The sequence below is a fragment of the Aulonocara stuartgranti genome, assembly GCF_965226115.1.
Source record: "Aulonocara stuartgranti genome assembly, chromosome: 4".
NCBI classification, from domain to species: domain Eukaryota; kingdom Metazoa; phylum Chordata; class Actinopteri; order Cichliformes; family Cichlidae; genus Aulonocara; species Aulonocara stuartgranti.
The window spans coordinates 4971791-4994592 of NC_138942.1; the positions used below are offsets into that span (position 1 = coordinate 4971791).

General features: G+C 35.9%; 1 long non-coding RNA gene across 1 annotated transcript; it reads left to right on the top strand.

Moving 5' to 3' along the window:
- The first annotated feature begins 17885 nt into the window (after nt 1-17885).
- LOC309705789 lies at nt 17886-20268 on the top strand. The gene is made up of 3 exons (XR_014276613.1): nt 17886-17932; nt 18226-19111; nt 19540-20268. It is a non-coding gene; the product is annotated as an uncharacterized lncRNA (long non-coding RNA).
- The last annotated feature ends 2534 nt before the right edge of the window (nt 20269-22802 follow it).

A 22802-nucleotide genomic window follows, 5' to 3' on the forward strand; every position in this document is an offset into this window, starting at 1 on the left:
ACACTGGAAGATTCCCCCATCTCTTCTGAACAAAACAGTGTAAGAATGACCGTTCTAGCCCCTACGGTTAGGAAATTATGGTCATTTGTTTGAGGGGAGTCCTCACTATGAGAAATAGGCTGCAATAATCCTGTGCCTCTCTGTGCTGCTGCGTGTGTAAAAAGATGCACCTGTTTTGGCGGGAAAACGTAAACAGCCACTCTGATTGGTGGATTTAAATTCGGCAGCTCTCTCCCTCTATGTGTGTGTGTGTGTGTGTGTGTGTGTGTGTGTGTGTGTGTGTGTGTGTGTGTGTGTGTGTTTAGTGGGAGAGAGAGGACCCTGCCCTTATTTGGCAGCATGTCATTGTAGGATTTAAATTGAATATAGTTAGACTGGTTGACTGGATTAGAGCCTGTGTTTGTGTGTCCCTCTGTGCATTTGTGTTTCAATATGCCTCCATATTTGTAATTTTTTAAGTTATTACTATTCTGCTAAATCATAGTATTTCTGGTACTTTTCGGTACTTGTGCTAAATACAGTATTTCTGCTAAATCATACTATTTCTGCTTTTCATAAGATTTGTGCCTAATATAGTATTTCTGCTAAATTATAGTATTTATTATTTTTATAGGATTTGTGCCAAACATAGTATTTCTGCTAAATTATAGTATTTCTGCTTTTTATACTATTTGTGCCTAATATAGTATTTCTGCTTTTTATAGGATTTGTGCCTAATATAGTATTTCTGCTTTTTATAGGATTTGTGCTTAATATAGTATTTCTGCTAAATTATAGTATTTCTGCTTTTTATAGTATTTGTGCTAAAACATAGTATTTCTACTAAATGTAGTATTTATGCTTAATCATAGTATTTCTATATATTTCTGCCAGGTCCCCAGGCAGCCAATCCTCTGTGAGGACTGAGAAATTCAAATTTTCAAATCAGGGCCTGCACGGCTTCCCAGCCAATCATATATGTGTCCTGAGGCATTCAAATTTGCATATTGGGGCCTTCATGGCTTCTAAGCCAGCCAATCATATCTGAGGGCTGAGGAATTCAAATCCACAAATCAGGGCCTGCACAGCTTCCCAGCCAGCCAATCATGTATGTGGGCTCCAGGTATTCAAATTTGCATATTGGGGAATTCGTGGCTTCTAAGTCAACAAGTCATCCATGTCATATATCTCTAAAAATTCATATTTTAATGATAAATTGTCAACACTTGAAGATTCCCCCATCTCTTCTGAACAAAACGGTGTAAGAATGACCGCTCTAGCCCCTATGGTTAGGAAATTATGGTCATTTGTTTGAGGGGAATCCTCACTATGTGAAATAAACTGAAAGAAGCAGGTCTATGTCTCTGTGCTGCGTGTGTAAAAAGATGCACCTGTTTTGGCGGGAAAACGTAAACAGCCTCTCTGATTGGTGGATTCAAATTCAGCAGCTCCCAGGCTGACCTAGAAACTTAGTCCTCTCTCCCTGTGTGTGTGTGTGTGTGTGTGTGTGTGTGTGTGTGTGTGTGTGTGTTTGTGTGTGTGTGTGACAGAGAGAGAGAGAGAGAGAGAAAGCCTTTTAATGGGATGATCCCATTGTAAGATTCAAATTCAATATATTTAGACTGGTTGACTGAATTGGATCTTGTGTGTGTGTCTCTCTGTGCATGTGTGTTTCCTCGTGTACATATTTGTAATTGTGTGGCTGTCATAAATTTTTTTGCAGATTTTTGTCATTTAACAAGTATATTTGAGGGAACCTCAGCATGTTCAGCATTTTTTCAGCTGTCCATTTTGCTTTTCCAATTTTTCTGTTTAACTTATTACTATTGTGCTAAATCACACTATTTCTACTATTTTATAAGATTTGTGCTTAATATACTATTTCTGCTTTTATAGGATTTGTGCTTAATATAGTATTTCTGCTTTTTATAAGATTTGTGCTTAATATAGTATTTCTGCTAAATGTAGTATTTATGCTTAATCATACTATTTCTGCTTTTCATAGGATTTGTGCTTAATATAGTATTTCTGCTAAATTTAGTATTTCTGATTAATTATAGTTTTTTTACTAAATCATAGTACAGTATTTCTGCTTTTTATGGGATTTGTGCTAAAACAAAGTATTTCTACTAAATGTAGTATTTATGCTTAATCATACCATTTCTGCTTTTTATAGGATTTGTGCTTAATATATTATTTCTGCTAAATTATAGTATTTCTGCCAAATTATAATATTTGTGCTAAAACATAGTCTTAATTTAAAATTACAATATTCATAGTTCATCACAGTGTCTCTGGTAAATCACAATATTTCTGCTCTGTTGTACTATTTTTCTAAATCATAGTGTTTCTGTAATGTTTAAGTATTTTTGGCTAAATATATTCTTTCTATTATCTTATACTATTTCTCCTAAATTCTTGTATTTTTGAGAAGTTATCATATTTCTGGTAAGTTACAATATTTCTGCTAAATTCTGCTATGCTATTGTATTTCTGCCAAGTATTATGTTTCCTCTAAGATATTGCAGTTCTGCTAAGTTATTCCATTTTAGCAAACTTCTTTTGCTTCTGCAAAGTTTTTACAATTTCTGCAACTTTTCAGCTTTTTCAGCTACTTTTTGCATACAGCTTCAGCTTTAAGCATCCACACTGCATTTTCGCAGGAAATGCAAATTTTTCTAGTTGTTATTAGTGTGAATGCTTGAAAAGCATTCACAGTATTGTTCTTCTAATCTTTATTATTATTATTAGTGTGAATGCTTGAAAAGCATTCACAGTATTGTTGTTGTAATCTTTATTATTATTATTATATTTTATTCTGTATTCCGTACGTTTTTTGTAATCCTACTCCTTCAAAACCGTTCAACTTAGAAAAACCATTCCAACACCGTTAGATTCCTATTCTTTTGGACAACACTGCTTCCATTTTTCATATTTTTAACATTTATATTTTTAATTTTATTCAACTTTATTCAACAAAAATTTATAATGTATTTCAATGGGGAGACCCTTCAAATCCTCATTCAACTTACTCATTTTTAAACTCTTACTACTTCCACATACATTGACATAGAGCCACCATTCAAACTTTAAAACGAAGACAAGACATTCAACTATTCAACTTGCATTTATCTTTTCAATATCTATTATACTTTTTCTTCAGTTCCAGTTTAAGTTTCATGATGTTTTTTCACCCGTTTCAGAGTTTATAATGGGTGTGTATGGGACGGAATGTTGGGGCTAGAGTGAGGCAGCTCAACTGCTAGAGTGAGAGGAGCAAAAAAAATAATCTTAAAATCTTTTTTAAAACTGCTGCTGTGTCCGCAGCGTTTGCTCTACAGGTATGATTTTACCCTCAAAACGTAGCCATGGCTGTCCTCTTTCATCCAATGTGTTTACTATTGTACTAGGTGTTATGGTTCTTTCATAAATGTCACCAATGCACAGCCTCCTCCCTCCAACTCTTCCATAGACTCTAATGTTAAAATGGCTCAGAAGGTTCGTTTGAAAATCAGAAGAGCATGGTGTCTTTCCACTGTCACCACGTCCATATAATAAACTCCACAGACATGAAAACTGAGAATTTGGTAGACTAGACATTGCTGTCGCTCACAGTGAAAGAATTTTGTCAATACGACTTTTACTTTTCATTTGGGAACGATTTGTTTCGGCCTGACTTTTCTGTTCATTTTAAGCAGCAAAAGTGAGGTGCATGTCTGTGTGCGTGTGTATGGAGCCATTGGGTGCGGTCACTATAGCAACCAGGCTCACACCTGCCTGCTTAACGAGCTCTGCCTGCCACTCTGCCAAGATTCATCTTAAACACTTCTCTTTCAACTGCTGCTGTGTCCACAGTGTTAAAGCCATCATTTTACCCTCAAAACGTCGCCATCGTTGTTCTTTTTCCAACATCTTGTCTTTCAAAGCTCAGAGATGTAAACTTTTTAAACTGTGTGGGTCCAAGTGGAGGGATCACATTTTAGTCATTCAGTGATTCAAAGAATATGACCTTTTAATATTCTTTCAGATGTTTTCTGATTCTAAATGTTCTTTTCTCATTTCTTAGGGTTTTCTAATTTACAATTAAAACATTTTCAGCTTTTTTTCCAACTTCTTCTTCTGTGTAACCTTCAGCTTTTAGCAGTTCAGCACTTTTGTTTTCAGGTTAAATTCGGGTTTTTTTTTAATCTCATTCAAGATTTTTAACTTAAATTCAGTAATTAATTCATTTCAGTGCATACATTCAGATTCAAGCATTCACACTGCAGTTTCTTCAGAAAATGCACTTTCTAGTTATTATTGTGTGGATGCTTTAAGCATCCACACTATTGAGTTCCTGTTTCTCTTTATTCTTTATTATTATTATTCTAGTTGCTTCCGTACACTTTTTGGCACTTAACTACTTCCACAATTTTCAGCCGATTTTCACCGTTCAAATTTTAAACTATTCTGCTATTTCTGCTAATTTACGCTACGATTTTTGCTATTTTTAACTATTATACTTTTTAAAATATTAAGCTTTTTTCCTTTAATTTGTCCCATTGAAATGAATGGGAAACTTCTGCAATTCTGCTAAAATTTGCTTGTTTTTGAAACTTAACTACTTCCTCATATTTTCACCTAGAACAACCATTCAAACTTTAAAATGTTCACAAATTATTGGGCTATTCAGGTATGATTCAGCTTTTTCAAATGTTTTACTGTTTTACTTTTATGCCTCTTAAAGTTTTGAGTTGCAAAATTGTGATTTTTCACAAAATACATGCGTTGTTATGGTTGCTATGCTCTTGGCTTCCAGTGTGCCACTGAAGGTTTTGCAATTTTCACTTCATGTCCGAACAACTTCTTGCTACTTGCTCAATTTTCACTCAACTTCCACAAATTATACATCAAAACGTAGGTATTTTTGCTGGCTTTCAGAAAATGTCACTATCATTGTTGTGGGATTTATAGAATTTTTGCAAATCTCCTCAGACCAACACAAGGTCTCAAAACTCTCCATATAAAGTCAATGGAGAGCTTGTTCAAAATCATCGCTGGATTTCTGTAATGAGAGGCATATTCGAATCGTCATATCTCCTTAACGAAGCGACTTTAAGACATGAGGCTTGTCCCCGAATATCTTCAGACACCCCTGACGCTCACAATTCAAGAATTTCTTTCTCACCTATTACCGTTCTGAAATGAGTTGGACTTGTTTGAGGGTAGGAAATTCGTCCTTCGCTCAGATTTCTTCAGATTTAAAACTCTGGAAATGAACCACTTTTTTCTCTCGTCATAACTTTTTTTTGGATCTCCACAGAGACCTGAAAATTTCCATGACTGTTCACCAAAGCCTGCTGTCTCTTACGGTGAAAGAATGATATCGATACTCCAAATAGATTTCGAGTTACAAAGCGTTGTTTGAGGGCAAGTCAAGGCAGTTTTTGCTTCGCTCTACTCAGTTATGGTGCATTAGAAGTCAAATATCTTTAATAATTCATATTTTAATGATAAATTGTAAACACTGGAAGATTCCCCCATCTCTTCTGAACAAAACGGTGTAAGAATGACCGCTCTAGCCCCTACGGTTTGGGAATTATGGTCATTTGTTTGAGGGGAGTCCTCACTATGAGAAATAGGCTGCAATAATCCTGTGCCTCTCTGTGCTGCGTGTGTAAAAAGAGGCACATGTTTTGGCGGGAAAAAGTACACAGCCTCTCTGATTGGTGGATTCAAATTCAGCAGCTCCCAGGCTGACCTAGAAACTTACTTCTCTCTCCCTGTGCATTTTTTTGCTGATTTTTTCATTTAACAAGTATATTTGAGGGACCCTCAGCATGTTCAGCATTTTTTCAGCTGTCCATTTTGCTTTTCCAATTTTTCTGTTTAACTGATTACTATTGTGCTAAATCATACTATTTCTGCTATTTTATAAGATTTGTGCCTAATATAGTATTTCTGCTAAATTACAGTATTTCTGCTTTTTATACTATTTGTGCTAAAACATAGTATTTCTACTAAATGTAGTATTTATGCTTAATCATACTATTTCTGCTTTTTATGGGATTTGTGCCTAATATAGTATTTCTGCTTTTTATAGGATTTTTGCTCAAACATAGTATTTCTACTAAATGTAGTGTTTATGCTTAATCATCCTATTTCTGCTTTTTATAGGATTTGTGCTTAATATAGTATTTCTGCTAAATTATAGTATTTCTGCTTTTTATAGTATTTGTGCTAAAACATAGTATTTCTACTAAATGTAGTATTTATGCTTAATCATAGTATTTCTATATATTTCTGCCAGGTCCCCAGGCAGCCAATCCTCTGTGAGGACTTAGACATTCAAATTTTCAACTCAGGGCCTGCACGGTTTCCCAGCCAATCATATATGTGTCCTGAGGCATTCAAATTTGCATATTGGGGCCTTCATGGCTTCTAAGCCAGCCAATCATATCTGAGGGCTGAGGAATTCAAATCCACAAATCAGGGCCTGCACAGCTTCCCAGCCAGCCAATCATGTATGTGGGCTCCAGGTATTCAAATTTGCATATTGGGGAATTCGTGGCTTCTAAGTCAACAAGTCATCCATGTCATATATCTCTAAAAATTCATATTTTAATGATAAATTGTCAACACTTGAAGATTCCCCCATCTCTTCTGAACAAAACGGTGTAAGAATGACCGCTCTAGCCCCTATGGTTAGGAAATTATGGTCATTTGTTTGAGGGGAATCCTCACTATGTGAAATAAACTGAAAGAAGCAGGTCTATGTCTCTGTGCTGCGTGTGTAAAAAGATGCACCTGTTTTGGCGGGAAAACGTAAACAGCCTCTCTGATTGGTGGATTCAAATTCAGCAGCTCCCAGGCTGACCTAGAAACTTAGTCCTCTCTCCCTGTGTGTGTGTGTGTGTGTGTGTGTGTGTGTGTGTGTGTGTGTGTGTGTGTGTGTGTGTGTGTGTGTGTGTTAGTGGGAGAGAGAGGACCCTGCCCTTATTTGACAGCATGTCATTGTAGGATTTAAATTGAACATAGTTAGACTGGTTGACTGGATTAGAGCCTGTGTTTGTGTGTCCCTCTGTGCATTTGTGTTTCAATAAGTTATTACTATTCTGCTAAATCATAGTATTTCTGGTACTTTTCGGTACTTGTGCTAAATACAGTATTTCTGCTAAATCATACTATTTCTGCTTTTCATAAGATTTGTGCCTAATATAGTATTTCTGCTAAATTATAGTATTTCTGCTTTTTATACTATTTGTGCCTAATATAGTATTTCTGCTTTTTATAAGATTTGTGCCTAATATAGTATTTCTGATTTTTATAGGATTTGTGCTAAAACATAGTATTTCTACTAAATGTAGTATTTATGCTTAATCATAATATTTCTATATATTTCTGCCAGGTCCCCAGGCAGCCAATCCTCTGTGAGGACTGAGACATTCAAACTTTCAAATCAGGGCCTGCACGGTTTCCCAGCCAATCATATATGTGGGCTGAGAAATACAAATTTGCATATTGGGGCCTTCATGGCTTCTAAGCCAGCCAATCATATCTGAGGGCTGAGGAATTCAAATCCACAAATCAGGGCCTGCACGGCTTCCCAGGCAGCCAATCATATATGTGGCCTCAGGCATTCAAATTTGCATATTGGGGAATTCGTGGCTTCTAAGTCAACAAGTCATCCATGTCATATATCTCTAAAAATTCATATTTTAATGATAAATTGTCAACACTTGAAGATTCCCCAATCAGTTCTGAACAAAACCGTGTAAGAATGACCATTCTAGCCCCTACGGTTAGGAAATTATGGTCATTTGTTTGAGGGGAGTCCTCACTATGAGAAATAGACTGCAATAATCCTGTGTCTCTCTCTGTGCTGCGTGTGTAAAAAGATGCACCTTTTTTGGCGGGAAAACGTAAACAGCCACTCTGATTGGTGGATTTAAATTCAGCAGCTCCCAGGCTGACCTAGAAACTTACTTCTCTCTCCCTGTGTGTGTGTGTGTGTGTGTGTGTGACAGAGAGAGAGAGAGAGAGAGAGAGAGAGAAAGGCTTTTAATGGGATGATCTCATTGTAAGATTCATATTCAATATATTTAGACTGGGTGACTGAATTGGATCTTGTGTGTGTCTCTCTCTGTGCATGTGTATTTCCTTATGTGTACATATTTGTGATTGTGTGGCTGTTATATATATTTTTTTGCCGATTTTTTTCATTTAACAAGTATATTTGAGGGACCCTCCACATGTTCAGCATTTTTTCAGCTGTCCATTTTGCTTTTCCAATTTTTATGTTTAACTTATTACTATTGTGCTAAATCAGACTATTTCTGCTATTTTACAAGATTTGTGCTTAATATAGTATTTCTGCTTTTTATAGGATTTGTGCTTAATATAGTATTTCTGCTTTTTATAGGATTTGTGCTTAATATACTATTTCTGCTTTTTATAGGATTTGTGCTTAATATAGTATTTCTGCTAAATTTAGTATTTCTGATTAATTATAGTTTTTCTACTAAATCATAGTACAGTATTTCTGCTTTTTATGGGATTTGTGCTAAAACAAAGTATTTCTACTAAATGTAGTATTTATGCTTAATCATACCATTTCTGCTTTTTATAGGATTTGTGCTTAATATAGTATTTCTGCTAAATTATAGTATTTCTGCCAAATTATAATATTTGTGCTAAAACATAGTCTTAATTTAAAATTACAATATTCATAGTTCATCACAGTGTCTCTGGTAAATCACAATATTTCTGCTCTGTTGTACTATTTTTCTAAATCATAGTGTTTCTGTAATGTTTAAGTATTTTTGGCTAAATATATTCTTTCTGTTATATTATACTATTTCTCCTAAATTCTTGTATTTTTGAGAAGTTATCATGTTTCTGGTAAGTTACAATATTTCTGCTAAATTCTGCTATGCTATTGTATCTCTGCCAAGTATTATGTTTCCTCTAAGATATTGCAGTTCTGCTAAGTTATTCCATTTTAGCAAACTTCTTTTGCTTCTGCAAAGTTTTTACAATTTCTGCAACTTTTCAGCTTTTTCAGCTACTTTTTGCATACAGCTTCAGCTTTAAGCATCCACACTGCATTTTCGCAGGAAATGCAAATTTTTCTAGTTATTAGTGTGAATGCTTGAAAAGCATTCACAGTATTGTTCTTCTAATCTTTATTATTATTATATTTTATTATTTTTCCGTACGTTTTTTGAAAGCCTACTCCTTCAAAACCGTTCAACTTAGAAAAACCATTCAAACATCGTTAGATTCCTATTCTTTTGGACAACATTGCTTCTATTTTTCTCATTTTTAACATTTATATTTTTAATTTTATTCAACTTTATTCAACAAAAATTTATAATGTATTTCAATGGGGAGACCCTTCAAATTCTCATTCAACTTACTCATTTTTAAACTCTTACTACTTCCACATACATTGACATAGAGCCACCATTCAAACTTTAAAACGAAGACAAGACATTCAACTATTCAACTTGTATTTATCTTTTCAATATCTATTATACTTTTTCTTCAGTTCCAGTTTAAGTTTCATGATGTTTTTTCACCCGTTTCAGAGTTTATAATGGGTGTGTATGGGACGGAATGTTGGGGCTAGAGTGAGGCAGCTCAACTGCTAGAGTGAGAGGAGCAAAAAAAATAATCTTAAAATCTTTTTTAAAACTGCTGCTGTGTCCGCAGCGTTTGCTCTACAGGTATGATTTTACCCTCAAAACGTAGCCATCGCTGTCCTCTTTCATCCAATGTGTTTACTATTGTACTAGGTGTTATGGTTCTTTCATAAATGTCACCAATGCACAGCCTCCTCCCTCCAACTCTTCCATAGACTCTAATGTTAAAATGGCTCAGAAGGTTCGTTTGAAAATCAGAAGAGCATGGTGTCTTTCCACTGTCACCACGTCCATATAATAAACTCCACAGACATGAAAACTGAGAATTTGGTAGACTAGACATTGCTGTCGCTCACGGTGAAAGAATTTTGTCAGTACGACTTTTACTTTTCATTTGGGAACGATTTGTTTCGGCCTGACTTTTCTGTTCATTTTAAGCAGCAAAAGTGAGGCGCATGTCTGTGTACGTGTGTATGGAGCCATTGGGTGCGGTCACTATAGCAACCAGGCTCACACCTGCCTGCTTAACGAGCTTTCTCTCTCACTCTGCCAAGATTCATCTGAAACACTTCTCTTTCAACTGCTGCTGTCTCCACAGTGTTACAGCCATCATTTTACACTCAAAACGTCGCCATCGTTGTTCTCTTTCCAACATCTTGTCTTTCAAAGCTCAGAGATGTAAACTTTTTAAACTGTGTGGATCCAAGTGGAGGGATCACATTTTAGTCATTCAGTGATTCAAAGAATATGACCTTTTAATATTCTTTCAGATGTTTTCTGACTCTAAATGTTCTTTTCTCATTTCTTAGGTTTTTCTAATTTACAATTAAAACATTTTCAGCTTTTTTCCAACTTCTTCTTCTGTGTAACCTTCAGCTTTTAGCAGTTCAGCACCTTTGTTTTCAGGTTAAATTCGTTTTTTGTTGTTGTTTTTTTTAAATCTCATTCAATATTTTTAACTCAAAATTCAGCAATTAATTCATTTCAGTCCATACATTCAGATTCAAGCATTCACACTGCAGTTTCTTCAGAAAATGCACTTTCTAGTTATTAGTGTGAATGCTTGAAAAGCATTCACAGTATTGTTCTTCTAATCTTTATTATTATTATTATATTTTATCTATTCCGTACGTTTTTTGTAATCCTACTCCTTCAAAACCGTTCAACTTAGAAAAACCATTCAAACACCATTAGATTCCTATTCTTTTGGACAACACTGCTTCTATTTTTCATATTTTTAACATTTATATTTTTAATTTTATTCAACTTTATTCAACAAAAATTTATAATGTATTTCAATGGGGAGACCCTTCAAATCCTCATTCAACTTACTCATTTTTAAACTCTTACTACTTCCACATACATTGACATAGAGCCACCATTCAAACTTTAAAACGAAGACAAGACATTCAACTATTCAACTTGTATTTATCTTTTCAATATCTATTATACTTTTTCTTCAGTTCCAGTTTAAGTTTCATGATGTTTTTTCACCCGTTTCAGAGTTTATAATGGGTGTGTATGGGACGGAATGTTGGGGCTAGAGTGAGGCAGCTCAACTGCTAGAGTGAGAGGAGCAAAAAAATTAATCTTAAAATCTTTTTTAAAACTGCTGCTGTGTCCGCAGCGTTTGCTCTACAGGTATGATTTTACCCTCAAAACGTAGCCATGGCTGTCCTCTTTCATCCAATGTGTTTACTATTGTCCTAGGTGTTATGGTTCTTTCGTAAATGTCACCAATGCACAGCCTCCTCCCTCCAACTCTTCCATAGACTCTAATGTTAAAATGGCTCAGAAGGTTCGTTTGAAAATCAGAAGAGCATGGTGTCTTTCCACTGTCACCACGTCCATATAATAAACTCCACAGGCATGAAAACTGAGAATTCAGTAGACTAGAAGCTGCTGTCGCTCACGGTGAAAGAATTTTGTCAATACGACTTTTACTTTTCATTTGGGAACGATTTGTTTCGGCCTGACTTTTCTGTTCATTTTAAGGAGCAAAAGTGAGGCGCATGTCTGTGTACGTGTGTATGGAGCCATTGGGTGCGGTCACTATAGCAACCAGGCTCACACCTGCCTGCTTAACGAGCTCTCTCTGCCACTCTGCCAAGATTCATCTGAAGCACTTCTCTTTCAACTGCTGCTGTGTCCACAGTGTTAAAGCCATCATTTTACCCTCAAAACGTCGCCATCGTTGTTCTTTTTCCAACATCTTGTCTTTCAAAGCTCAGAGATGTAAACTTTTTAAACTGTGTGGGTCCAAGTGGAGGGATCACATTTTAGTCATTCAGTGATTCAAAGAATATGACCTTTTAATATTCATTCAGATGTTTTCTGACTCTAAATGTTCTTTTCTCATTTCTTAGGTTTTTCTAATTTACAATTAAAACATTTTCAGCTTTTTTCCAACTTCTTCTTCTGTGTAACCTTCAGCTTTTAGCAGTTCAGCACCTTTTTTTTCAGGTTAAATTCAGGTTGTTTTTTTTTTTTTTTTTTATCTCATTCAAAATTTTTAACTCAAAATTCAGCAATTAATTCATTTCAGTCCATACATTCAGATTCAAGCATTCACACTGCAGTTTCTTCAGAAAATGCACTTTCTAGTTATATTTTATTCTGTATTCCGTACGTTTTTTGTAATCCTATAACTTCAAAACCGTTCAACTTAGAAAAACCATTCAAACACCGTTAGATTCCTATTCTTTTGGACAACACTGCTTCTATTTTTCATATTTTTAACATTTATATTTTTAATTTTATTCAACTTTATTCAACAAAAATTTATAATGTATTTCAATGGGGAGACCCTTCAAATCCTCATTCAACTTACTCATTTTTAAACTCTTACTACTTCCACATACATTGACATAGAGCCACCATTCAAACTTTAAAACGAAGACAAGACATTCAACTATTCAACTTGTATTTATCTTTTCAATATCTATTATACTTTTTCTTCAGTTCCAGTTTAAGTTTCATGATGTTTTTTCACCCGTTTCAGAGTTTATAATGGGTGTGTATGGGACGGAATGTTGGGGCTAGAGTGAGGCAGCTCAACTGCTAGAGTGAGAGGAGCGAAAAAATTAATCTTAAAATCTTTTTTAAAACTGCTGCTGTGTCCGCAGCGTTTGCTCTACAGGTATGATTTTACCCTCAAAACGTAGCCATGGCTGTCCTCTTTCATCCAATGTGTTTACTATTGTACTAGGTGTTATGGTTCTTTCATAAATGTCACCAATGCACAGCCTCCTCCCTCCAACTCTTCCATAGACTCTAATGTTAAAATGGCTCAGAAGGTTCGTTTGAAAATCAGAAGAGCATGGTGTCTTTCCACTGTCACCACGTCCATATAATAAGCTCCACAGGCATGAAAACTGAGAATTAGGTAGACTAGACATGGCTGTCGCTCACGGTGAAAGAATTTTGTCAATACGACTTTTACTTTTCATTTGGGAGCGATTTGTTTCGGCCTGACTTTTCTGTTCATTTTAAGCAGCAAAAGTGAGGCGCATGTCTGTGTACGTGTGTATGGAGCCATTGGGTGCGGTCACTATAGCAACCAGGCTCACACCTGCCTGCTTAACGAGCTCTGCCTGCCACTGTACCAAGATTCATCTTAAGCACTTCTCTTTCAACTGCTGCTGTGTCCACAGTGTTACAGCCATCATTTTACCCTCAAATTGTCGCCATTATTGTTCTCTTTCCAACACCGTATCTTTCAAAGCTCAGGCATTTAAACTTTTTAAACTGTGTGGATCCAAGTGGAGGGATCACATTTTAGTCATTCAGTGATTCAAAGAATATGACCTTTTAATATTCTTTCAGATGTTTTCTGACTCTAAATGTTCTTTTCTCATTTCTTAGGTTTTTCTAATTTACAATTAAAACATTTTCAGCTTTTTTCCAACTTCTTCTTCTGTGTAACCTTCAGCTTTTAGCAGTTCAGCACTTTTGTTTTCAGGTTAAATTCGGGTTTTTTTTTTAATCTCATTCAAAATTTTTAACTTAAATTCAGTAATTATTTCATTTCAATGCATACATTCAGATTCAAGCATTCACACTGCAGTTTCTTCAGAAAATGCACTTTCTAGTTCTAATCTTTATTATTAGTGTGAATGCTTGAAAAGCATTCACAGTATTGTTCTTCTAATCTTTATTCTATTTTTTTATTTATTATTATTCTGTATTCCGTACGTTTTTTGTAATCTATCTCCTTCAAAACCGTTCAACTTAGAAAAACCATTCAAACACCGTTAGATTCCTATTCTTTTGGACAACACTGCTTCTATTTTTCTCATTTTTAACATTTATATTTTTTATTTTATTCAACTTTATTTAACAAAAATTTATAATGTATTTCAATGGAGAGACCCTTCAAATTCTCATTCAAATTCCTCCTCTTTAAACTGTATCTACTTCCACATACATTGACATAGAGCCACCATTCAAACTTTAAAACGAAGACAAGACATTCAACTATTCAACTTGTATTTATCTTTTCAATATCTATTATACTTTTTCTTCAGTTCCAGTTTAAGTTTCATGATGTTTTTTCACCCGTTTCAGAGTTTATAATGGGTGTGTATGGGACGGAATGTTGGGGCTAGAGTGAGACAGCTCAACTGCTAGAGTGAGAGGAGCAAAAAAATTAATCTTAAAATCTTTTTTAAAACTGCTGCTGTGTCCGCAGCGTTTGCTCTACAGGTATGATTTTACCCTCAAAACGTAGCCATGGCTGTCCTCTTTCATCCAATGTGTTTACTATTGTACTAGGTGTTATGGTTCTTTCATAAATGTCACCAATGCACAGCCTCCTCCCTCCAACTCTTCCATAGACTCTAATGTTAAAATGGCTCAGAAGGTTGGTTTGAAAATCAGAAGAGCATGGTGTCTTTCCACTGTCACCACGTCCATATAATAAGCTCCACAGGCATGAAAACTGAGAATTAGGTAGACTAGACATTGCTGTCGCTCACGGTGAAAGAATTTTGTCAATACGACTTTTACTTTTCATTTGGGAGCGATTTGTTTCGGCCTGACTTTTCTGTTCATTTTAAGCAGCAAAAGTGAGGCGCATGTCTGTGTACGTGTGTATGGAGCCATTGGGTGCGGTCACTATAGCAACCAGGCTCACACCTGCCTGCTTAACGAGCTCTCTCTGCCACTCTGCCAAAATTCATCTTAAACACTTCTCTTTCAACTGCTGCTGTGTCCACAGTGTTAAAGCCATCATTTTACCCTCAAAACGTCGCCATCGTTGTTCTCTTTCCAACATCTTGTCTTTCAAAGCTCAGAGATGTAAACTTTTTAAACTGTGTGGGTCCAAGTGGAGGGATCACATTTTAGTCATTCAGTGATTCAAAGAATATGACCTTTTAATATTCTTTCAGATGGTTTCTGACTCTAAATGTTCTCTTCTCATTTCTTAGGTTTTTCTAATTTACAATTAAAACATTTTCAGCTTTTTTCCAACTTCTTCTTCTGTGTAACCTTCAGCTTTTAGCAGTTCAGCACTTTTGTTTTCAGGTTAAATTCGGGGTTTTTTTTTTTTTATCTCATTCAAGATTTTTAACTTAAATTCAGTAATTAATTCATTTCAGTGCATACATTCAGATTCAAGCATTCACACTGCAGTTTCTTCAGAAAATGCACTTTCTAGTTATTATATTTTATTCTGTATTCCGTACGTTTTTTGTAATCCTACTCCTTCAAAACCGTTCAACTTAGAAAAACCATTCAAACACCGTTAGATTCCTATTCTTTTGGACAACACTGCTTCTATTTTTCATATTTTTAACATTTATATTTTTAATTTTATTCAACTTTATTCAACAAAAATTTATAATGTATTTCAATGGGGAGACCCTTCAAATCCTCATTCAACTTACTAATTTTTAAACTCTTACTACTTCCACATACATTGACATAGAGCCACCATTCAAACTTTAAAACGAAGACAAGACATTCAACTATTCAACTTGTATTTATCTTTTCAATATCTATTATACTTTTTCTTCAGTTCCAGTTTAAGTTTCATGATGTTTTTTCACCCGTTTCAGAGTTTATAATGGGTGTGTATGGGACGGAATGTTGGGGCTAGAGTGAGGCAGCTCAACTGCTAGAGTGAGAGGAGCAAAAAAATTAATCTTAAAATCTTTTTTAAAACTGCTGCTGTGTCCGCAGCGTTTGCTCTACAGGTATGATTTTACCCTCAAAACGTAGCCATCGCTGTCCTCTTTCATCCAATGTGTTTACTATTGTCCTAGGTGTTATGGTTCTTTCGTAAATGTCACCAATGCACAGCCTCCTCCCTCCAACTCTTCCATAGACTCTAATGTTAAAATGGCTCAGAAGGTTCGTTTGAAAATCAGAAGAGCATGGTGTCTTTCCACTGTCACCACGTCCATATAATAAACTCCACAGGCATGAAAACTGAGAATTAGGTAGACTAGACATTGCTGTCACTCACGGTGAAAGAATTTTGTCAATACGACCTATACTTTTCATTTGGGAACGATTTGTTTCGGCCTGACTTTTCTGTTCATTTTAAGCAGCAAAAGTGAGGCGCATGTCTGTGTACGTGTGTATGGAGCCATTGGGTGCGGTCACTATAGCAACCAGGCTCACACCTGCCTGCTTAACGAGCTCTGCCTGCCACTGTACCAAGATTCATCTTAAGCACTTCTCTTTCAACTGCTGCTGTGTCCACAGTGTTACAGCCATCATTTTACCCTCAAATTGTCGCCATTATTGTTCTCTTTCCAACACCGTATCTTTCAAAGCTCAGGCATTTAAACTTTTTAAACTGTGTGGATCAAAGTGGAGGGATCACATTTGAGTCATTCAGTGATTCAAAGAATATGACCTTTTAATATTCTTTCAGATGTTTTCTGACTCTAAATGTTCTTTTCTCATTTCTTAGGTTTTTCTAATTTACAATTAAAACATTTTCAGCTTTTTTCCAACTTCTTCTTCTGTGTAACCTTCAGCTTTTAGCAGTTCAGCACTTTTGTTTTCAGGTTAAATTCGGGGTTTTTTTTATCTCATTCAAAATTTTTAACTTAAATTCAGTAATTATTTCATTTCAATGCATACATTCAGATTCAAGCATTCACACTGCAGTTTCTTCAGAAAATGCACTTTCTAGTTATTATATTTTATTCTGTATTCCGTACGTTTTTTGTAATCCTATAACTTCAAAACCGTTCAACTTAGAAAAACCATTCAAACACCGTTAGATTCCTATTCTTTTGAACAACACTGCTTCTATTTTTCATATTTTTAACATTTATATTTTTAATTTTATTCAACTTTATTCAACAAAAATTTATAATGTATTTCAATGGGGAGACCCTTCAAATCCTCATTCAACTTACTCATTTTTAAACTCTTACTACTTCCACATACATTGACATAGAGCCACCATTCAAACTTTAAAACAAAGACAAGACATTCAACTATTCAACTTGTATTTATCTTTTCAATATCTATTATACTTTTTCTTCAGTTCCAGTTTAAGTTTCATGATGTTTTTTCACCCGTTTCAGAGTTTATAATGGGTGTGTATGGGACGGAATGTTGGGGCTAGAGTGAGACAGCTCAACTGCTAGAGTGAGAGGAGCAAAAAAATTAATCTTAAAATCTTTTTTAAAACTGCTGCTGTGTCCACAGCGTTTGCTCTACAGGTATGATTTTACCCTCAAAACGTAGCCATGGCTGTCCTCTTTCATCCAATGTGTTTACTATTGTACTAGGTGTTATGGTTCTTTCATAAATGTCACCAATGCACAGCCTCCTCCCTCCAACTCTTCCATAGACTCTAATGTTAAAATGGCTCAGAAGGTTGGTTTGAAAATCAGAAGAGCATGGTGTCTTTACACTGTCACCACGTCCATATAATAAACTCCACAGGCATGAAAACTGAGAATTAGGTAGACTAGACATGGCTGTCGCTCACGGTGAAAGAATTTTGTCAATACGACATGTACTTTTCATTTGGGAAGAATTTGTTTGGGCCTGACTTTTCTGTTCATTTTAAGCAGCAAAAGTGAGGTGCATGTCTGTGCAGGCTCACACCTGCCTGCTTAACGAGCTCTCTCTCACTCTACCAAGGTTAAACCTAAAAATGTTAGATTGTAGTAAGATTAACTTTTTCAAAAGTACAATAAGACAGATTTGACAGGGTTTTGACACAGATTAATTAGTATATGCCAACTAAGTAGAGCATTGTGATTGGCACAAAGGTTTTTCAGATCTGGGCAGTTGGAGTCAGTTGATGACTTCAAAATCATCCTTTCTGACTGGATAATTAAAGCTCTCAGCATCTATCGGTCTGTAGTTAATTTCCCCACCTTTTAACTAACGTTTAACTAACCTAATCTCATTTAATGTCTCTGTTTATAGTCTGTATAGTTTATCTCCCCACGAATACACTCAAAGTAGTCTTAAAATAAAACCCACAAAACAGTTCAAGATTTAATACTTTTTATTTGCTCATTTAATGCCAGTTGCCCTGTTTTTCTGTATGTCACTCATTCGCTTATACTTGGGCAAAAAGGACCAATTTGTACACTAGTATAGTGTATTTTTTCCCTCTATCTCTCTATGTCTGTCACACACACAGAGACCAACACACAGACATGTATATGCTCATTATTGCTGTTCAAACTGATGGTCAAATTTCCAAGCACCACCTGAACGCCTCATCTGTTTTTAACCTATCACTGGACCAACTGTCGTCATTCCGCTTTGCTCTCTGCTGTGGTAAGTACAGTACACTCAGTACTGCAGTGTTTTATTTTTATGATGGAAAAAATACATGTTTGACATTTAAACTCACATATCAAGTCCAACAGAGTTAAAAACAATTCAAAGAAGAAAGAAAGAAAAAAGAATAACCTTCGCTATCATTTATATACGTTTATTACGTTTTGCTGTTAGCAGCAGTGCTAACGCTAGCTTCAATGCTAATGCTAGCAACAATGCTAACGCTAGCTATAGTGCTAACACTAGCCTTAGCAGTTGTTAACTGACAAAAATAATATTCCTGTGATATTTCTTGCCGGTCAGTGAGACAAAAGTAAGAAATTAGCTTTATTATTGCCATTGTGGCTCAGTTTTAACAGTAAGAGTGCTAGCGCTAGCAGCATTGCTAACGCTAGCTGCAATGCTAACGCTAGCTGCAATGCTAACGCTAGCTGCAATGCTAACACTAACTGAAGTGCTAATGCTAGCCGGAATGCTAGCGCTAGCAGCAATGCTAAGGCTAGTAACAGTCTAACAGTAGCCTTACATAAGTGGCAATACTTCAGTTAACTAGTTTGAATTGTAAAATGACTGCTGTATCAGTTGGTGTGCTATATTACTCTATAATTACCCTGCTGACTAGAAGTTCAGTGTATCATGTCGTGTGGGCTTTGTATTTCTGTTAGTCTGATAACACTGTACAGACAACTAACGTATTATTTCTCGTTTCTTTCAGGAACCTGACTGACACTGTGCTTTGCCTGGTAGGTGTGCACATACTGTAAGAGAAGTAGACCAAAATAAAAAAATAATATGACTAATATAAGCTGTAAAGTGATGGGTTCAAACTTTGTGCTAGACCTTTTAAACACAATTTTATAATAAATACACATAAGTGCAGCTTAACAATTGGGCTAAAATATTTTTTTCGTACATTTTTGTAGTCACACTACATGTGATTAATTAATGATTCACTCAATCATATTTGTATTTAAAAATATTATTGCTGAATTTAATTAAATATTTATTCTTTTAAAAAGTGCCCAATTATGCAACTTTTTGCACATGGCAGCCGACAACAGTTTAGCTTGAATATTTGTTTTGTCCTTTTGCAGTAGTCACATTTAGTTCATACAATTACCATGTGATATAATTTTAATAAAATTATTTTTTTTTCTTGTTTTTTGTTCAGAGTGTGTAGAAGAAGAAGAACAAGGACCAGATCTCCAGTCTTCTCTCTCACATCCCAACCCCCCAACCCCTCTATCCTCTGTCCTGCTCCACCTATTGTCTCTGCCTTCTTTCCATCTGTATTTCACTCTGTGGTTTGTGAGAAATTTTGCCAAACCAACAATCCTTTTGCGGTTTGATTTAAAGCCGTGTCTCTCCTGCTCTGTCTGTTCTCTCTGCTAAATTTTCTCTCTACCTGTTTTTCACTCTTGGCTTGCTGCTGAAAAACGCCAAGCCAACAAAGCAATAAAGAGTGCATATTTTGCCTCAACCTATGAACAAACTGAACAAACAAAGAAAAATCTGCGGTTTGATTTAAAGCCGTGTCTCTCCTGCTCTGTCTGTTCTCACTGCTAAATTTTCTCTCTACCTGTTTTTCACTCTTGGCTTGCTGCTGAAAAACGCCAAGCCATTAAAGCAATAAAGAGTGCATATATTGCCTCTACCTGAGAACAAACTGAACAAACAAAGAAAACTAATTCACGGTTTGATTGTGATTTCCCAGCCGTGTCTCTCCTGCTCTGCCTGTTCTCTCTTCTAAATTTTCTCTCTACCTGTTTTTCACTCTTGGCTTGCTGCTGAAAAATGCCAAGCCAATAAAGAGAGTGCATAATATTCTCTCAACTGAAGAACAAACTGTCAAACGAAAGACAACTGTTTAAGACAAATAAAAACTGAAATATAAAAACAAAGACAACATCTGGTGTGTGCCACTCTTATCTTGTGAACATATTTTCTAAAGACTAAGAAACACTTGCAGGTGTGTGAAAATGCCAAGGAAGCAGAAAAAGTCACAAGCTGCAAAACAACGCTGGAAGAAGTTTCATGAGTTTCACAAAGTACCAACATGTGAACAAGCTGAGTTTGATTTTCCTCAGAGCTCTGCAGAAGACAGTGTGTCTACAAAGACCAATTCTGACAGTGTCAAACAGGCAGGTCAACATGTTCCTGCACATGTACAACAGGTATCTTATGCTGATGCTGTAAAGAGTGGACTGCAGCATAAAGTTAATGAACAACATGAGGTGTCAAGTGCCCCACAGGTGGGTTATGCTGACTTTTTGAAAAGAGGCTGTCACAGTGATGTGGCAGGACCATCTCATGCAGAAAGAGTGAACCTTGAAAACCAGCCCTCTATTACACTTGTCTGTGCATCTCACAGCCAGGCACATCCTAAATATGGAGACTCCAGAAACAAGCAGTGCACATGCAACTCACTCACATTTCTTGCATTCCTTCATGAGAATGAAAACATGACTACAGCTGACCTTAATCTGGTCTTGGATAAAGGTGATGTGATGTACAAAGAGGCCAAGAAAAGATTTCCTAAAAATATTCATTTGGCAACCGATGAGCTGCCAGACAAAGTTGATGCTCGCTGGTCTATGTATGATGTCGACATGACACAGCCTTCCCGGTATGGGACATTTGAAGAACCTCCAGAGGAGGCAGTAGATACCTTTCTCAGCTTAGAAGCAGGACTGAGCTGCCTGTTGTCAGATGTGCAGTATGCCTTATTGATTATGAGTGGATTGTGTATCGCAGTGTTCAGATCCACATCAGGCAAATATGGTTTCTTTGATCCACACTCCAGAACACCCAGTGGTCTTCCTCTATTACTACAGTCACGTAATCGTGGTACAGCAGTGATGCTGAAATTCACACTCCTCAGTGACATGATTAAGAGGATCCAAGATTCTTATGAAATGATGGAGATATCACCCTCTTGTAACTATGAACTGAAGCCTGTGCAGTTCTACAGTATGAGCACAGTCAACCTGAGTGATACTATCACAGACACAGTCTGCAGACCAACAGCTGCCACTGCTGTGGCACCTACTCACTCTGATACAACTGTTGATGAAGCAAACTCCTCTTCTCCAAGGAGAAACACAACGACTGATCTGACTGAGAACATCTTTTGTCAAATGTCCATTTGTACGCCACCGGTGAAACAAAAAGAAGTTCACGTGACTCAGTTCACATCATATGAAGATCAGAATGAACCTCCTAATATACCAACTGAAGAACTATGCAGTGAATTAAGTTTCCTTCCATCAAGGGATGCTTTTTTATGTCAATCAAATGCTGCCATAACAAATGTTGCTGCCTGTGACCTTTCTGATATAGTTTTACAAAAACTGAAAAAAGTTAATAAACAACAAAGGCACAAAATGAAAAGAAGATTAATGGCATCAGAGAAACCCAGAAATCAGAGAAAAGAAAACCAAAAAAGGAAAGAACGACAAAAGTATGCTTCAAACAAAGAGTACAAAGAAAAGAAAAAGTCTTGCACAAGCGAGGCATATAAAAACAATCCTGAAGTCAGACAGAAAAAACAACAGTATATGAAAAGACGTTATTGTGAGAATGATGAATTGAGACAGAAACAACAGAGATATATTAGAAGACGTTACTGTGAAAATGATGAATTCAGAAAGAAACAAAAACAATATGTTAAAAAACGTTTTTCTGAGAATGCTACAGTTAGAAAGAAACAACAACAATATATTAAAAGACGCTACTGTGAGAACGATGAATTCAGAAAGAAACAACAACAATATATTAAAAGACGCTACTGTGAGAACGATGAATTCAGAAAGAAACAACAACAATATATTAAAAGACGCTACTGTGAGAACGATGAATTCAGAAAGAAACAACAACAATATATTAAAAGACGCTATTGTGAGAACGATGAATTCAGAAAGAAACAACAACAATATATTAAAAGACGCTACTGTGAGAACGATGAATTCAGAAAGAAACAACAACAATATATTAAAAGACGCTACTGTGAGAACGATGAATTCAGAAAGAAACAACAACAATATATTAAAAGACGCTACTGTGAGAACGATGAATTTAGACAAAAACAAAAAAACTATATAACTAAAAGGTATCAAGAAAACCCTGAATTCAGAGAGAGACAGAGATCTCGAGTGACTCAGCGTTATGCACGTGATAACGCATTCAGAGTAAGACACAGACAACTAATGAAACAACTAATGCGAGACAGGTATCAAAGTAATCTTGCATTCAGGATTATGCACAACATGAGATGTGCAATGAAAATAAAAAGGAAATACAGATGGGTGAACAGACAAACCCAAGAGAGTGACAACAGTGTGATCAACGAGGCCATATCTGTGTTCAAATCACAAATCAAAGTTGGACCATCATACCCATGTACTGTATGTTTCAAGGCTTCATTTCCAAACCAAG